The 14,653-nt window shown below is 43.3% G+C and overlaps 1 protein-coding gene across 4 annotated transcripts in view; it reads left to right on the top strand.

Annotated features, from left to right (window-relative positions):
• NEXMIF (neurite extension and migration factor) overlaps nt 1-14,653 on the top strand; it is a 231,208-nt gene that overhangs the window by 156,772 nt on the left and 59,783 nt on the right. For all 4 annotated transcript variants that reach the window (XM_073361123.1, XM_073361122.1, XM_073361120.1 and 1 more), the window contains exon 2: nt 12,086-12,224. The gene's annotated coding sequence lies outside the window, so the exon portion shown is untranslated. The remainder of the gene's footprint in view (nt 1-12,085; nt 12,225-14,653) is intronic.

Genomic DNA, 14,653 nt, shown 5'->3' with positions numbered 1-14,653 from the left:
GCTATTCACATTAACATAAAGCAGTGTAAGGCATTGAACTCCATTAGGAGCTAAATTTAGTGATTTGCTAACTTCTTTTTGATATGTTTTTATAATTTCATTGTATTATGACACTTCGTTTCAAATTTGCATGAGTAAATGAGCCTCACACTGAGTCAGGTGGTAAAGATTTTTTACTTATCTACTGTAAAATAAGGCATTTAAAAAATAGTAAGACTAGAAAGTGATGTATCTTTGACATATTTAGTTTATATTTTTTCAGCAGTGCTGACTGAACATTTTTTAGTATTGATGATACAATAAAGCTATTTGTACCACATTTAACAGGCAAAATAATTTAATATTATGAAGAATTTTGCAAAGAAGCTAGTATATTTTGTGTAGGAGTAACATTTTTTAAAAATACAAATTTACGTTTAATTAAAAACAGAAATGGAATGGACATGAGCAACACATCTCAAAGAGCAACAGTTACAAAAGGTTAGTAACTATTTTTTTCCATGGAATGGTCTTTGAATTAATCAAAACTAAAATATTACAGTTCAACTCAAAATAATATAATTAGTGGACACGTTTAATATTAAAGAACCACTTTAAAGCAGGTTCCCAAAAGCTTTTAATAAGATGGTTACTATTAAATAATACCAGATGCTCAGTAAAGCATTTACTGTTGATTAAGCACCATTCAGCAGGTATTGTCATATAATTCTATCACCTCAGTTAATGCTTTAATTGTCAATTTCTATTTTATTACTATACAATCACTATCATTTTAAAATCAAAGTAACTATATATTCAAGACCAGCATTGGGTTTGAGCTTTTTGAGATCTATGTTATATTTTTCCCTACAATACAGTGACCAAGGCTATGTCTACACTACCGGAGGAAGTCGACCTAAGTTATGCTATTCCAGCTAGGTGAATAACGTAGCTTCAGTTGATGTAGCTCGGGTGAATGGGAGACACTCTCCCGTCGACTTACCTTACTCTTCTTGTTTGGGGTGGAGTTCCGCGGTCAACCGGAGGGCGATCTGCGGTTGATTTGGCGGGTCTTCACTAGACCTGCTAAATCGACCCCCGGTGCATCGTTCACCAGAACATTGATCCGATTGTAGTGTAGACATAGCCTTAGATTGCAAGAGGCACTGTCCAATCTACCTGCCCAACCTTTTGCTACAATGTGTGGCAGGGGGTTGTCTTTAGTGTTGAAGAAAGTAGCTAAATTAACAGTCCTTGAGCCTGAGCTCATTATCCTTATGTACTGAATAGGTACAGCACATGCTGTGGTAGCATCAGCTTTTCCTACACTGTACCTCAACTCTTGGAAGGATCACCCCTAAGTCTGAGATGGTACCTCAGTCTCCAAGTTCCATTCAGTCTTTGGATTCCTTTCTGTGGAGACTCTCAGCAGAGCTACCAAGTGTGGTGATGATTTTTGTGATACCTCTCCATTAAGAATTGGATGGAGAGCATGGGTCCATTTCACCAACATTGGTCAGATGGTAACAACATTCATTCACTAGTGACGTGGCCTGGATTTGGATGTGACCTGGTAAAGTCAAAGGTGTGAAAGACCCTATTCCTGATTACTACTGCCCTGGGCCTACCAATCTCTCCTGACGTCACCATTTTTAACCTCTGTTTGTTATTGATTTTTTTATGCTGTGTCATTAGTAGTGACAGATGCTTTTAATTTAAAAAAAAAAAAAAAGCCCAAGAGGAGACCATTCTAATTTGGCATGACATTATGAGACAGAACAGTTCCTGGCATGTGAGGTACATAAAAGGTCATCTTCCGTTGCTACAGCCTTTTGGAATAGTGGAATTAAGTTCAAACTCGGGATGTTTTTGAAGTCTTAAATCTCTCTGGGGATGCCTTTCATAACATCTTCGAACTGCATAACACTACAGCAAATGAAATACACTGCACTGGATTAAAGGGTTATTTCCCCTGTGTGTCAAGCTGACATAGAATACTAAACCTTAGGTTGTTCTAGAGTCGTCTCTATCTGCTGATACCCTTCTGCTTTACATAACAGCTCTTGGAGGCTTTGCATGGAAGTTGGTGATTATTTATTCAGCTTCATTGCTTCTTGAATGTGGAACAATTTTATGCAGCAAAAAAACAAAATAAAGCAACTAAATGGGAAGAAATTTAATGGGCTTCAAAATGTGAAAGAACTGATGCAGGGAAGAGCAAAGCTGCCTCTTCAGTTCTATTATGCTGCTCTATAATTTATACTGAAATACAAAATATAGATCTGTCTGCATTGCCACTCATATGTTTAGCAGCGCGGAGCTTGCCCTAACAACAGGATGTGAGATGTGCTACCATGGTCTTATCTGTCTGTAGCAACAGTTAAAATTGGTTAAGGGCCACTTGCAGTGTGTTTTGTTGTAGAACAAACGTTCATTTTGCTTTGGAACTTGGTATGTGCATAGCCTGTGCAGATTCGATTTAGCACAGGGTAACCAAATCATGGCCATCTGTGCAGTGTTGGAATCCTGCCAGAGATCACCATGTCTGAGCCCCAGGACAAGTCCCTGTACCTCTGAGGTGGGGAGCAGAGGACTGGGGAGAAAGATGTGCAATTTCAAATGTTGCCAAGAAACCTGCACCAGCTCCTCCTGCTTCATCTATAATGTGCTGAAACCTGTTGCACTGTAAAATTAGGTGAGGTTTCTTGGTGTCAGGTCAGGCTAAGCAGAAATGGAACTTCTGAGTTCAGGAAACCAAATTCCCATGCAGCATCTTTGAACTCACTCTGAAAACTCAAAGGTTTTCTTTGCTGTTTTTCCCTCTATCCCATCCTTCCCCCTCCTCCCAAATAACTTGCACTTAGCTGAAATATGACTGGAGATCCTATACAAGACTAACTTTAAGCTCAGTGAATTTCCGGGGCGGAAAAAAATTGCCAAGCATCTTTCTCCCTGTGGTCTTACCAAGCCCATTGGAGTCCAAGGTCAGCTGGATTTATAGAATTAGAAAGCTGTGGATGTCTTGACGGGAAGTATACATCTTGGCATACCTTGGTGTAAAAAATATGGAACTACACATGCAAACACATTCCTTGTGTCTGCCTATCACACCCATCCTCTAATCTATATTGTCCCTATCACCCATCTGTCTGAAGGTCAGTCTCTGTCCATATATAGACAAAAAGATACACTGATAAAGTTAGATTCTTTTTCTGTAATTTCATCGTGTTTTTAGCTGCTGGGGTTCGGCATGGATGATTGTCGGGATTGCAATTCCCAAGATCCTTTCTGCCCCCACCCTTCATAAACGTGCTGTAATGAGCTTCTGACAAGGGAAGGTACAACAGACCTCTGGGAAACTCTTCCAGGCACACAGATTTTTCCAGGGAGGAATGATGGCACAAAAACAGACATTGGAATGCATCCAATGAAGTGAGCTTACGAAAGCTTATGCTCAAATAAATTTGTTAGTCTCTAAGGTGCCACAAGTACGCCTTTTCTTTTTGCGAATACAGACTAACACGGCTACTACTCTGAAACCAGACATTGGAAGGTTAGATTTATTTTCAAACTGGCGTGCACATGGCCAAACCTGTGAAGCTGTCCCTGCCTTGAGGGCTGTCAGCCTGCTAAAAAGGCCAACAGCACTTGGTATTCTACTCAGATTAACAAAGGCAGCAACAACAAAAATAACCTCTCCTAATTTCCCTTGAAGGATTTTATTTGTATCTTCTCTCTATAGATAAAGTAGCACTTTCATAATGGGACCTATATGTTGGATGGCAGCTAAGGCAATAAAAAAAACAGCCAAAGTGCTTGTTTGCAATGGATGTTTTCCTACTTGTGGCTGTTGTGATAAGCAAGTTGGGGGAACTCTCTTTCAGATGTAGTTTTGATGTGCACTGGAAGTTAAACTTCAACTTGAGACTTGAAGATTGTGACTTTCAAAGGAGTCTCAGGGTATGGCTACACTGCAATCGGGGTGTGTGTGCAGCACATGTCGACATGCCTAAGCCACTTTTAATCTAACCAGAGGAGACGTGGGGGGCCCGAAGCTAAGCACCATTACCAATGGTAGTGGAGCTGTGGCAGCACAGATGTCAGGGCGGGCTCGCCACCTCAGTAAGCACCGAGTGTCTCAGCATGGCTTGTACAGCCTGCTAGGAAGCCCATGCTGCTGTGGCTTCATTGCTCTTGGTACCAATGCTAGCTAGATTAAAGCTAGTGTCTACAGGTGTTGCGATCACACTTCTGGTTGCAGTGTAGACAAATTTTAGGAGATTTATGTGCCCAAGCCCATTACATCCAGTGGTATTTGGGCATCTACTACTCCTTTAGACTATTTTGAGAATCACAGTCTAAACATTTTCACAACTAATTTAGTGTTGGTGAAAGGTACTGAACTGGCAGGAGACCTGAAATTCTTTATTCAGCAGCAAACTAGGTTTGGCACAGACAAGAACAGTGGAAATGTCCCTCACGTTTGTTTATTTGTATTATCATAGCATGTCAGAGCCCTAGTCATGGACCAGCACCCCATTGTGCTAGTGATGTAGAGACATAGAACAAATAAACCATCCAGTCTGACCTGCCTGCATGCTCATATTGTTTTTTACTAAGAGTAGGAGGAGATTTGCATCTCCATGGCCCATTCAGTTCTTAGCATCTCTATTGTGTGTTGTTATTTCAAAACCTATTCACTGGGAGAGGATTGAGACCTCTAAACTCCTTCAGATACATCAGTGAATAGCCATTAGGTCATATCACTGCGGACCGGAGCTGGACTCAGACTAACAACCTCATGGTGAAAGACCCTGTATCCTGTTACCAATTCCCTGGGACAACCAGTTTCCAAACATTACAGCTAATAATATGAAAGCTAGATGAATCTTTGGGGGAGCAGGCGTAACCCCAGGTCACAGGAATGTGGTTAATTAAGTGTGTGGGTTCAAGTTATAGTACTTAATCTTCTGATGTTCTTTTTACTAGGGCCATTTGTGCCTTGGGTTTCAGATGTATCAGATCCATCTTTCCATCTGGCCTATTGCACACCAACTCCAATCATCATAACTGCTTTCTTAACTCTCTCCCCCAAATCAACCCTCACTTAGGACTCTGGACTCTGACCTTTCATTTAAAATAGCAGATACCAAAAATATATTCTTTAGTCCCCGTGGGAGCTTTTCTGCTTAGTTCAGCTGCTCCACTGGCTCATTCATCCCATTGCTCCTTTGGGTTAATCTAAAGCCACAAACATGACCCATCCAAAGTGACCCTTGTGATGATCTTCAATCAGTAACATGAGTCACATGCTAACAATGGCCTCTACAGAAATTCCTAGGGGTAGAGCAGAGACTAAGGGTAGATCTACACTATGAAATTAGGTCGACTTTATAGAAGTAGATTTTTAGAAATCTGTTTTATACAGTCGATTGCGTATGGCCCCACTAAGCGCATTAGGTCGGCGGAGTGTGTCCTCATTACCGTGGCTAGCATCAGCTTACAGAGCGGTGCACTGTGCGTAGCTATCCCACAGTTCCCACAGTCTCCGCTGCCCATTGGAATTCTGGGTTAAGCATCCAATGCCTGATGGGGCAAAAACATTGTTGTGGGTGGTTTTGGGTACATGTCGTCAGTCGCCCCTCCCTCTGTGAAAGCAACAGCAAACGATCATTTTGCGCCTTTTTTCCTGGGTTACCTGTGCAGACACCATACCATGGCAAGCATGGAGCCCGCTGAGTTCACCGTCACTGCTGCTGTTGTGAGCATTGTAAACACCTCATGCATTATCCTGGACTATATGCAGAACCAGGCTAAGAGATGCCAGCACAAGGAGGATTTTGAAGAGGACATGGACACAGACGTTCCTGAAAGCATGGGCTGTGGCAATTGGGACATCATGGTGGCAGTGGGGCTGGTTGATACAGTGGGACGCCGATTCTGGGCCAGGCAAACAAGCACAGACTGGTGGGACCACATAGTGTTGCAGGTATGGGATGATTCACAGCAGCTGCAAAACTTTTGCAAGTGTAAGGGCACTTTCCTAGAACTCTGTGAGTTGCTTTCCCCCACCCTGAAGCGCAGGAATACCAAGATGAGAGTTGCCCTGACAGTTGAGAAGTGAGTGGTGATAGCCTTGTGGAAGCTTGCAACGTTTGACTGATACCAGTCAGTTGGGAATCAATTTGGAGTGGGCAAGTCTACTGTGGGGGTTGCTGTGATCCAAGTAGCCAATGCAATCATTGACGTTCTGTTATCAAGGATAGTGACTCTGGGAAATGTGCAGGTCATACTGAATGGCTTTGCTGCAATGGGGTTCCCTAACTGTGGTGGGGAGATAGACGGAATGCATATTCCCATCTTGGCACCGGACCAGCTTGCCAACCAGCACATAAACTGCAAGGGGTACTTCTCAATGGTGCTGCAAGCACTGGTGGATCACAAGGGACGTTTCACCGACATCAACGTGGGATGGCGAGGAAAGGTGCATGACACTCGCATATTTAGGAACTCTGGGCTGTTCGAGCAGAGGCAAGAAAGGACTTGCTTTCCCAACCATAAAATTACCGTTGGGGATGTTGAAATGCCAATAGTTATCCTTGGGGACCCAGCCTACCCCTTGCTCCCATGGCTTATAGAATCCCAGAGTTGGAAGGGATCTCAGAAGGTCATCTGGTCCAACCCCCTGCTCAAAGCAGGACTAATCCCCAATGTTTGCCCCAGATCCCAAATGGCCCCCACCGGGATTGAACTCACAACCCTGGGTTTAGCAGGCCAATGCTCAAACCACTGAGCTATCCCTCCTCCCACAAAGCCTTACACAGGCAGCCTGGACAGTAGTAAGGAGCAGTTCAAGTATAAGCTGAGCAAGCGCAGAATGGTGGTAGAATGTACCTTTGGACATTTAAAAGCTCGCTGGTGCTGTTTACTGACTAGGTCAGACCTTAGCGCAACCAACATTCCCATTGTTATTGCTGCTTGCTGTGTGCTCCATAATATCTGTGAGAGTAAGGGGGAGACATTTATGGTGGGGTGGGAAGTTGAGGCAAATCACCTGGCATCCAATTTTGAGCAGCCAGACACCAGCACGATTAGAAGAGCACAGCTAGGTGCGCTGCACATCAGAGAGAGGCTTTGAAAACCAGTTTCATGACTGGCCAGGCTATAGTATGACAGTTGTGTGTGTTTCTCTTTGATGCAAACCTGCCCCCTTTGTTGATATTAATTCCCTGTAAGCCAACCACCCTCTCCCCTTCGAAACAAAGTAACTATTGTTTTGAAACCGTGCATTCTTTCTTTATTAATTTAAAAAAAAATGAGATAATGGACAAGGTAACCCGGATGGGGTGGGGGAGGAGGGAAGGGCAAGACCACATTGTTTTTTTGTAGTCACACTAACAATCAGACTGTTTGAATGACAGCCTTCTGTTGCTTGGGCCATCCTCTGGAGTGGAGTGGCTGGGTCCCCGGAGCCTCCCCCCATGTTCTTGGGCGTCTGGGTGAGGCGGATATGGAACTTGGGGAGGAGGGCAGGCGGTTATACAATGGATGCAGCAGGGGTCTGTGCTCTTGTTGGCTTTCCTGCAGCTCCAACAGACGCTTCATCATGTCCGTTTGCTCCCCCAACAGATGCTTCATCATGGCCGTTTGCTCCCCCATTAGCCTTAGCATCACGTCCTGCCTCCGCTCTTCGTGCTCACTTAATTCTTTCCTGGCCTCTGCCACTGAATACTTCCATGCATTAAGCTGTGCCCTATCAGTGCGGGAGGACTGCATGAGCTCGGAAAAACATGTCATCGCAAGTCCGTTTTTTTCACTTTCTAATCTGCGATAACCTCAGGGACGGAGATGATAGGGGGAGCGTAGAAACATTTGCACCTGGGGGGGAGATAAAAAGGGAGAGTAAAATTTAAGCTGATACATTTCTGAAAACAAAAGGGAGACTCTTTCACAGTGAATCAAGCAATTCACAGTAGACAGCACATGTGCTTTAGGTACAAGGTCGCATTTTGCCTTTTATATTGAGCACCTGCCGGTATGGTGACACATCACACACAACATCACACACACACACGGCTGGGAAACAGAATGCAGTTTCCAGGCAGCCATGGTAAGCCTTTTGGTATGTGGGGTTGGCTTCTTATGCCTTCATAACATGTGACAATGTTTTCAAATTGCAGCGTCATCCTTTCCCAGAGCAATCGATGAGTTGGGTTTCGCATTTAAAAGGAGGGGCTGTGGTTTTCAGGTGGATGTGCAGCACACACCTCCCCCCACCTCTCCACGTGGCTATTCTCTGGGATGATCCCTTCTCTCCTCCCCCGCCGCGTGTCTATTCTCTGGGATGATCCTTCACCCCTCCTTCCCACCGCGTGGCCATGGGATGTTCCCTTGTAGCCAAGCACAAACAGCCCAGCATGAACAGGGTCCTTTTACTGTTCTCTTACAAAATTTCCCCTATTTCAACCAGGTGACCATGAATATCACTCTCCTGAGGCTAACACAGAAAGATAAAGACCGTATGTTGCTTGAATGCAACCAAAACCCAGGACCATTTGCTGCCCTGTTTTGTGCTGCAATGATTTCAGAATTCTTGCTACTGGCTTGGTGTGGTAAAGTGTCCTACCCGGAGGACGAAATAAGGCAGCCCTCCCCAGAAACCCTCTGCAAAGGCTTTCAGAGTACCTTCAGGAGAGCTTCATGGAGATGTCCCTGGAGGATTCCCACTCCATCCCCAGACATGTGAACAGGTTTTTCCAGTAGCTGTACTGGCCGCGAATGCATCCCAATTCTTCAGGGCAAATCAAACATTAAACACTATTGCTTTTAAACCCTGTACTGTAGTTACAAATGTGCACTCACCAGAGCTGCCTTCTCCTGCTTCAGGGTTGGGGATCCCGCCTTGGGAGGGTATTGGCTCCAGGGTGATGAAAAGGTCTTGGCTGCCAGGGAGAATGGATTCACCACTTGCCTGCTGCACATTCTCCTCCTCCTCCTCCTCTTCCTCATCCACAAAATCCTCCTCCCTGTTTTGTGAGACTCCCCCCTTGCAGGTGTCCCTGGATAGTGGTGGGGTAGTGGTCCCCCCCCTAGAATGCCGTGCAGCTGATCATAGAAGCAGCATGTATGGGGCTCTGACCCAGAGCGACCGTTTGCCTCCTTTATCTTTTGGTAGGCTTGCCTGAGCTCCTTAACTTTCACGTGGCACTGCTGTGTGTCCCTGTTGTAGCCTCTCTCCACCATACCCTGTGCGATTTTGGCATATATGTTTGCATTTCTTCTTTTTGATCAGAGTTTGGCCTGCACAGATGCTTCTCCCCGTATAGCAATCAGATCCAGTGTCTCCCTTTCGGTCCATGCTGGAGCTCGTTTGCGATTCTGGGGGGACTGCATGGTCACCTGTGCTGCTGAGTGCTGCTGAGTTCGCCACGCTGACCAAACAGGAAATGAAATTCAAAAGTTCCTGGGGCTTTTCCTGTGTATCTGGCTGGTGCATCGTAGTTCAAAGTGCTGTCACAATGGAGCACTCCGGGATAGCTTCCGGAGGCCAATACCATTGATTTGCATCCACACTACCCCAAGTTCGACACAGCAAGGTCAATTTTAACGCTACTCCCCTCGTCGGGGAGGAGTATAGAAGTCAATTTTAAGAGCCGTTTAGGTCGACAGAACGGGGTTGGTTGTGTGGACGCAGTCACTTTTAAATCACCCTAACGCGGCTAAATTCAAGCTAATCCCATAGTGTAGACCAGGGTTAAGTGTGCTGCTTTTTCCCTGACTTCTTTTTAAGAAGACCTCTCTCTGGGCATCAGGTTTGTCTGTTTTCCAAGGGTATTCACATATATACACCTACACCCATTAAAAACATGTGGGAAATTATAGCTTCAGTTTTCTGCTGTCCATGAGTAATTCAAATTACCTACCTTTTTTAGCTTTACCTTTTATCTAATAGCTTGGGAGCAGGAGCAATGACAGCAAATCTGGAAATGATTCTGATGGGTGTGCAGGTTCCCTGAATTGTTTGTAGGTGGTTCCACACCCTCAACCCAATTGCCCCAACGCGCTATTCTGTATTGTAACAGGAGAGCTAAAAATCTCACTAGGAAAATTAGTGAGACTGCAAGCATTCCCTTTAATAGGTGCAGTAAGGTGCTACCAGCTTTGTCACCTCTTTCAGCAATTATTAGGCTGAGGGTGTCTTTTTTAAGATGTTTAAATTATTTATTCTCTGTACTAAAAATTAAAATGTGCAGGGAGTCTATATTACTTATGCTTATAGTAACACTTCTGTTTAAAAGCAGTAAGGTGGTAGTGTGTTCCAGCAGATAGGGCGCTGGGTAAGAAGTCAGGAGGCCTGGGTTCCCAGCTCTGCCCGTGACCTTGGGGGAGGCACTTAACCTCAGTTCTTCAGCTGTGCTTGAGCTTCCCCGTTCTGTCAAATGGGAATGGAAAGCTTCCCAGCTTTGAAAGTGCTTTGAGATCTATTGAAAAGTGTTGTGTTATGTAACCATTAGCTGTTTATTGTGAGCACTGTTTAATAGTTCTGATTGTACATTTTCTAATGGTGTCATCTGTAAATATGGTGCCGTACAGTGCAAATCAAGACAATCCCTACCACTAGTGCCTTACAACCTAACTTAGCCAAGGACATATGTAATTTGTTGTTGTCTTTGGAGCTGTGTATATTAATCATGGGGTTGGGGGGGAAACGACTCTGTGCGTGTCTCAGAGATTTTAATGGGATACAAAAGGTTGGACAGTTTTAATGACATCAGATAACACTGAAAATCAGTCCTTTCTCATCTCCATTCTTCTTTCAACCATCTAAAAATAAAGTTACATTTTAAGGACCTAAAACTGTGCAGTAGAAAAATAAATCATGATTGCTGGAGGTCAGTGTCAAGGAAATAGCCCAAGACGTTTCTCCCAGTCACCCCATGTTGCCTTAAGAGTCCAGGTGTGAGCCAAGCGTGGAGAGAGGGCTGTAGATGTAAAAATGAATCTTCTATCATACATCAAAAATGTATTATTGTTTCAGACTCTCCCCCCCCAAAAAAACCTCACGTTTATTTGTACAGCAGCTGTTTACCCTGTAACTTTTTATAGCCCGATTGTCTGTCTGTGTGTTTAAATAGATGCATGGGTCTGTAGGTATTTGGGGGAAATAATCACTTGTAAGAAATTCTGCAGTTAAAGTAGATGGTGTGACATAAACTGAAGCTTTGGGGCTACTTATGGAGCCCTAAATGTTGTCCATAGTTAATTTCACTCCACAATATGCAGCCTTTTGTTGCAACAAGATTTGGACGAATGCTTGCATTTGATGCCTGTTGACATTTGAATGTAGTGCGGAAGAACCTTTTGTCCATTTGCTGGGGGGTGGGGGAAGAGCTGAAATAAAGGTTCCAGAATTTTCTGCCCTTTGGCCTGACTCGAGCGGTTTCCCATACCTACCTTTGCTCAATGAATAGAGTTTATGAAAGCCTTTTGACACAGATTGGTTTGATCTTGCCCTGGGCTCTAAGCATTAGCTCAGTGTCCAGCAGTTCCTTTCTGTTCATCTTTTTTTGTCTCTTCAGCTCTTAATTTTCCTTTTGCTCTCTCAGTATGGCCCCTATTGTGCCACTATATTTGTTCAGCAAAAAATGTGTAGATGGTTTCTTCTGCCACCCATGCTGCTTAATAAATTGTCCTGCATGAGGTGCTGAAGACCAATGCACCTCATCCTGCTATTTCATCTCCAGATGGTGGAGTACATCTCTATACCTGCCTAGAGAGGGCAAGATCTGAGGGCAGACCCACTTCTGCACAGTTGCCCAGCGCACTGGCTGGCATCTTGCTAAAGAGCAGCAGAAGCTTCCTTTGCTGGCCTTTTAAAAGCTGGGTTTTTTTGTTTTGTTTTGTTGTATTTTTTACAAATCACTCTTCCCCCTCTCCCTCCAAATAACTGACAACTGCATTCTCCTTGATCCATGTGATATTTGTATGCGTGCATAAAAACAATAGAAAGCATTGCATTGATGTAGGTGCCAATAATTGAATTTAATCTGATATGTATGTGCATAGGGGACTATTTTGCACTAAATCACTTCTCTTTGTTTTACAGTCTCCTTCATCAACAAGTATAAACCCTTCCACTCTCCTCTTCAACTACCCAAAGACCAAATTTGGAAAAAGTAACCAAAAGGGAGGCCCACATCTTAAACAGAACAGGGAAAGTGGGATGGTGTTGAAATAATTTAAGGGTAAGTGACGCTTTTTATCCTCTTTTCCTTCTCTCCCCTCATTTTAACATGAGGTCTAGAAGACAGGCTAAATCCTTGGTGTTGAGTAGAGGGTAATATAGAGATGAGCCATGAAACAACTTAACTTGTATGTATTACTAAGGTGATGGCGTGACTGAAAACAACTGTTCTCACAAGAAACATGATGATGTGGTTTACGTGGATGTCATAATCTTGTCATAATCTTGAGGAAACCTTTACAAAGAGGGAGTACTTCAGAGCTTTGAACTTTCTCTTTTTTTACACAGTTTTGCTGTGTGTTTTTCACTTACATTGCAACTCGGATGTGGAAGAGGGGTAACTTATCATTAGCATTTTATTTGCATTTTGTGGAATGTTGTGACTCCCTATTCTGATATCTTCCACTGTTGTGGTTTTTGGTAAATTTTTTAATGGCGGAATCTAAAAATGAATGTCTTTCTCACTGCATCAGTGAGAGATAGTGTCTTTTAATTATCAGATGTCACTGGGTCTTCCAAAAATGCTTTCAAAGGGATAAAGGATAGTAAATGAATCAGCTTGCATTATGCATCAGATCAGGGTGCAATCTAACTGGAAATATACATCTTAGGAGACTTATTTATACTGAACTTTCCTTTCCGCATAAAAGGAAAAAAATCAAGATATAATAATGATTTATTACCCCTGCCTTTGTAAATCAGGAACCTGTCTGAAATAAAGTTGCTAGAAAGCATTATTTAGGATTAGTGGTTTCTAAATGTTGGAGAACAAATTTTCAAAGGTGAAACGAGGTATGAGCATGCAAATATCTATATTTCCTCACATATCCATTCATAGGTAGCTAGGTTGCACAGTTGTTCACGTCAAAAATTTTGCAATATGTTATTGGGTTTTGTGCTTCATTACTACTATTTTTGTAATGCTTGTTCATGAAAAATTCATAGCTGGGAGGGGAACTTAAATCCCTGCTTCAAGTCAAAAAAGGAAAATATGGAACTGGAAAGGTAGACCATATCATTTTAAGAAACATGATTCCTAAATTAATCCTCATCTGGTATGCCATCTGTGGCACCTATCTCAATACAAAACTCTTGGGTTTATATCTCTTTAAAGAGCTCTCTTCTAACTGGCTGCCTGAGATTTCTGTGTTGCTAATAGGAAATCGGTTTTTTTTGGTCTTTGTTATTTCTGCACCAAGTAGGCTATAGGGACAAATGCAAGAGTGCCTAGAAAATATGAAAGAAAGCAGGACTCCATTTGGTCAGGTGATTAGCATGTGCCAACGTAGTGCTATGTGACTAACTTCCAGAAAAAGCCAGTAAGTGATTATATTTCATACGAATGTATGCTTGGCACCTCCTGCAGCTGCTGCACTGATGGTGCAAAAGATTGACTGTGGATTTTCTGCCTGATTTTTGGGGTACAGTCAGCTAGTTAGATATCTAAATAATTTAATTTGTGAGTGCAAATTTAGAGAACATTTAAAAAAAGGTGGCCCATTTGGATCCTTGGTGAATCCATGCCCTGGGAAATCAAGTGCAGGGTTGTTCCCTATTGTACATTTTCTAGAGCTTTGTCCAATATAGTTTTAAATATCCTGAGTAATAGGGTCTCCCCTACTATCTCCCTGAGATGAACTATTGCACTCTGTGTGTGTCAAAGAGAAGCAGGGAAATTTCCTTTTCCTGCTTTTAAACTTTCTCTTCTCTGATTCTAAACTTTGGGTTGCTTCCTAGCTATTTCTAGAGAATGCATCTCTGTGTGTGTGTGTATGTGTGTGAGTGTAATTTTTTACATTTCATTCATTGTACCACATGGTATTTACTTCTCTCCTAAGCTCTGAGACCTCTGTGTTCTGTTCCCTCATCCCCAAGTATTTCACAAATATGGCACCTGTGCAGGAAGCATTTAAGCCTTTGCTTAAATGCCCTTCCTAAAGAGGGATGCTTTCCTGAATCAGGGCCTCTATCACGGCTTGGCATTGCCTTGTGACTTCCCTTACTCCTGTTTCCTTCAGGGAAGCCAGTAAACCCTGGGAGCCTTTTCTTTGCTCGTTGGGAAGCTATCTGATAACTGCAGGAGAATCTGAGGGGCTTAAGAATCCACAAAGAGGCTGGGGTGCCAGCTGCACCATCCCTCCTTCATGATGGTTTCACCACAGTGGAGAGAAAGTGCATTCACTTTGCTGTTTCTCTTCATTGGTGATGTCATTAATGTACTGTAACTACATCTCCAGGGACACTCATAGACGCTCATCTCCTACAACACTCATAGATTGAGGTTATCCAGGAATTCAGTACGGATGGTGAAATATTACAGGTTTATTGCCTTTCCGTTCATTTTGTTCTCATGCCTTTCTGCCTGGCTGACTCATTGCCATTCGGCCTCTGCTTGCAATTTCTATTTGCTGCAGTAACGCCCACTGGACA

This window comes from Lepidochelys kempii, chromosome 9 (assembly GCF_965140265.1).
Source record: "Lepidochelys kempii isolate rLepKem1 chromosome 9, rLepKem1.hap2, whole genome shotgun sequence".
Taxonomy (NCBI): Eukaryota; Metazoa; Chordata; order Testudines; family Cheloniidae; genus Lepidochelys; species Lepidochelys kempii.
The sequence above is the reverse complement of the archived record's forward strand: the minus strand, read 5'-3'. Positions and strand labels throughout refer to the sequence as shown.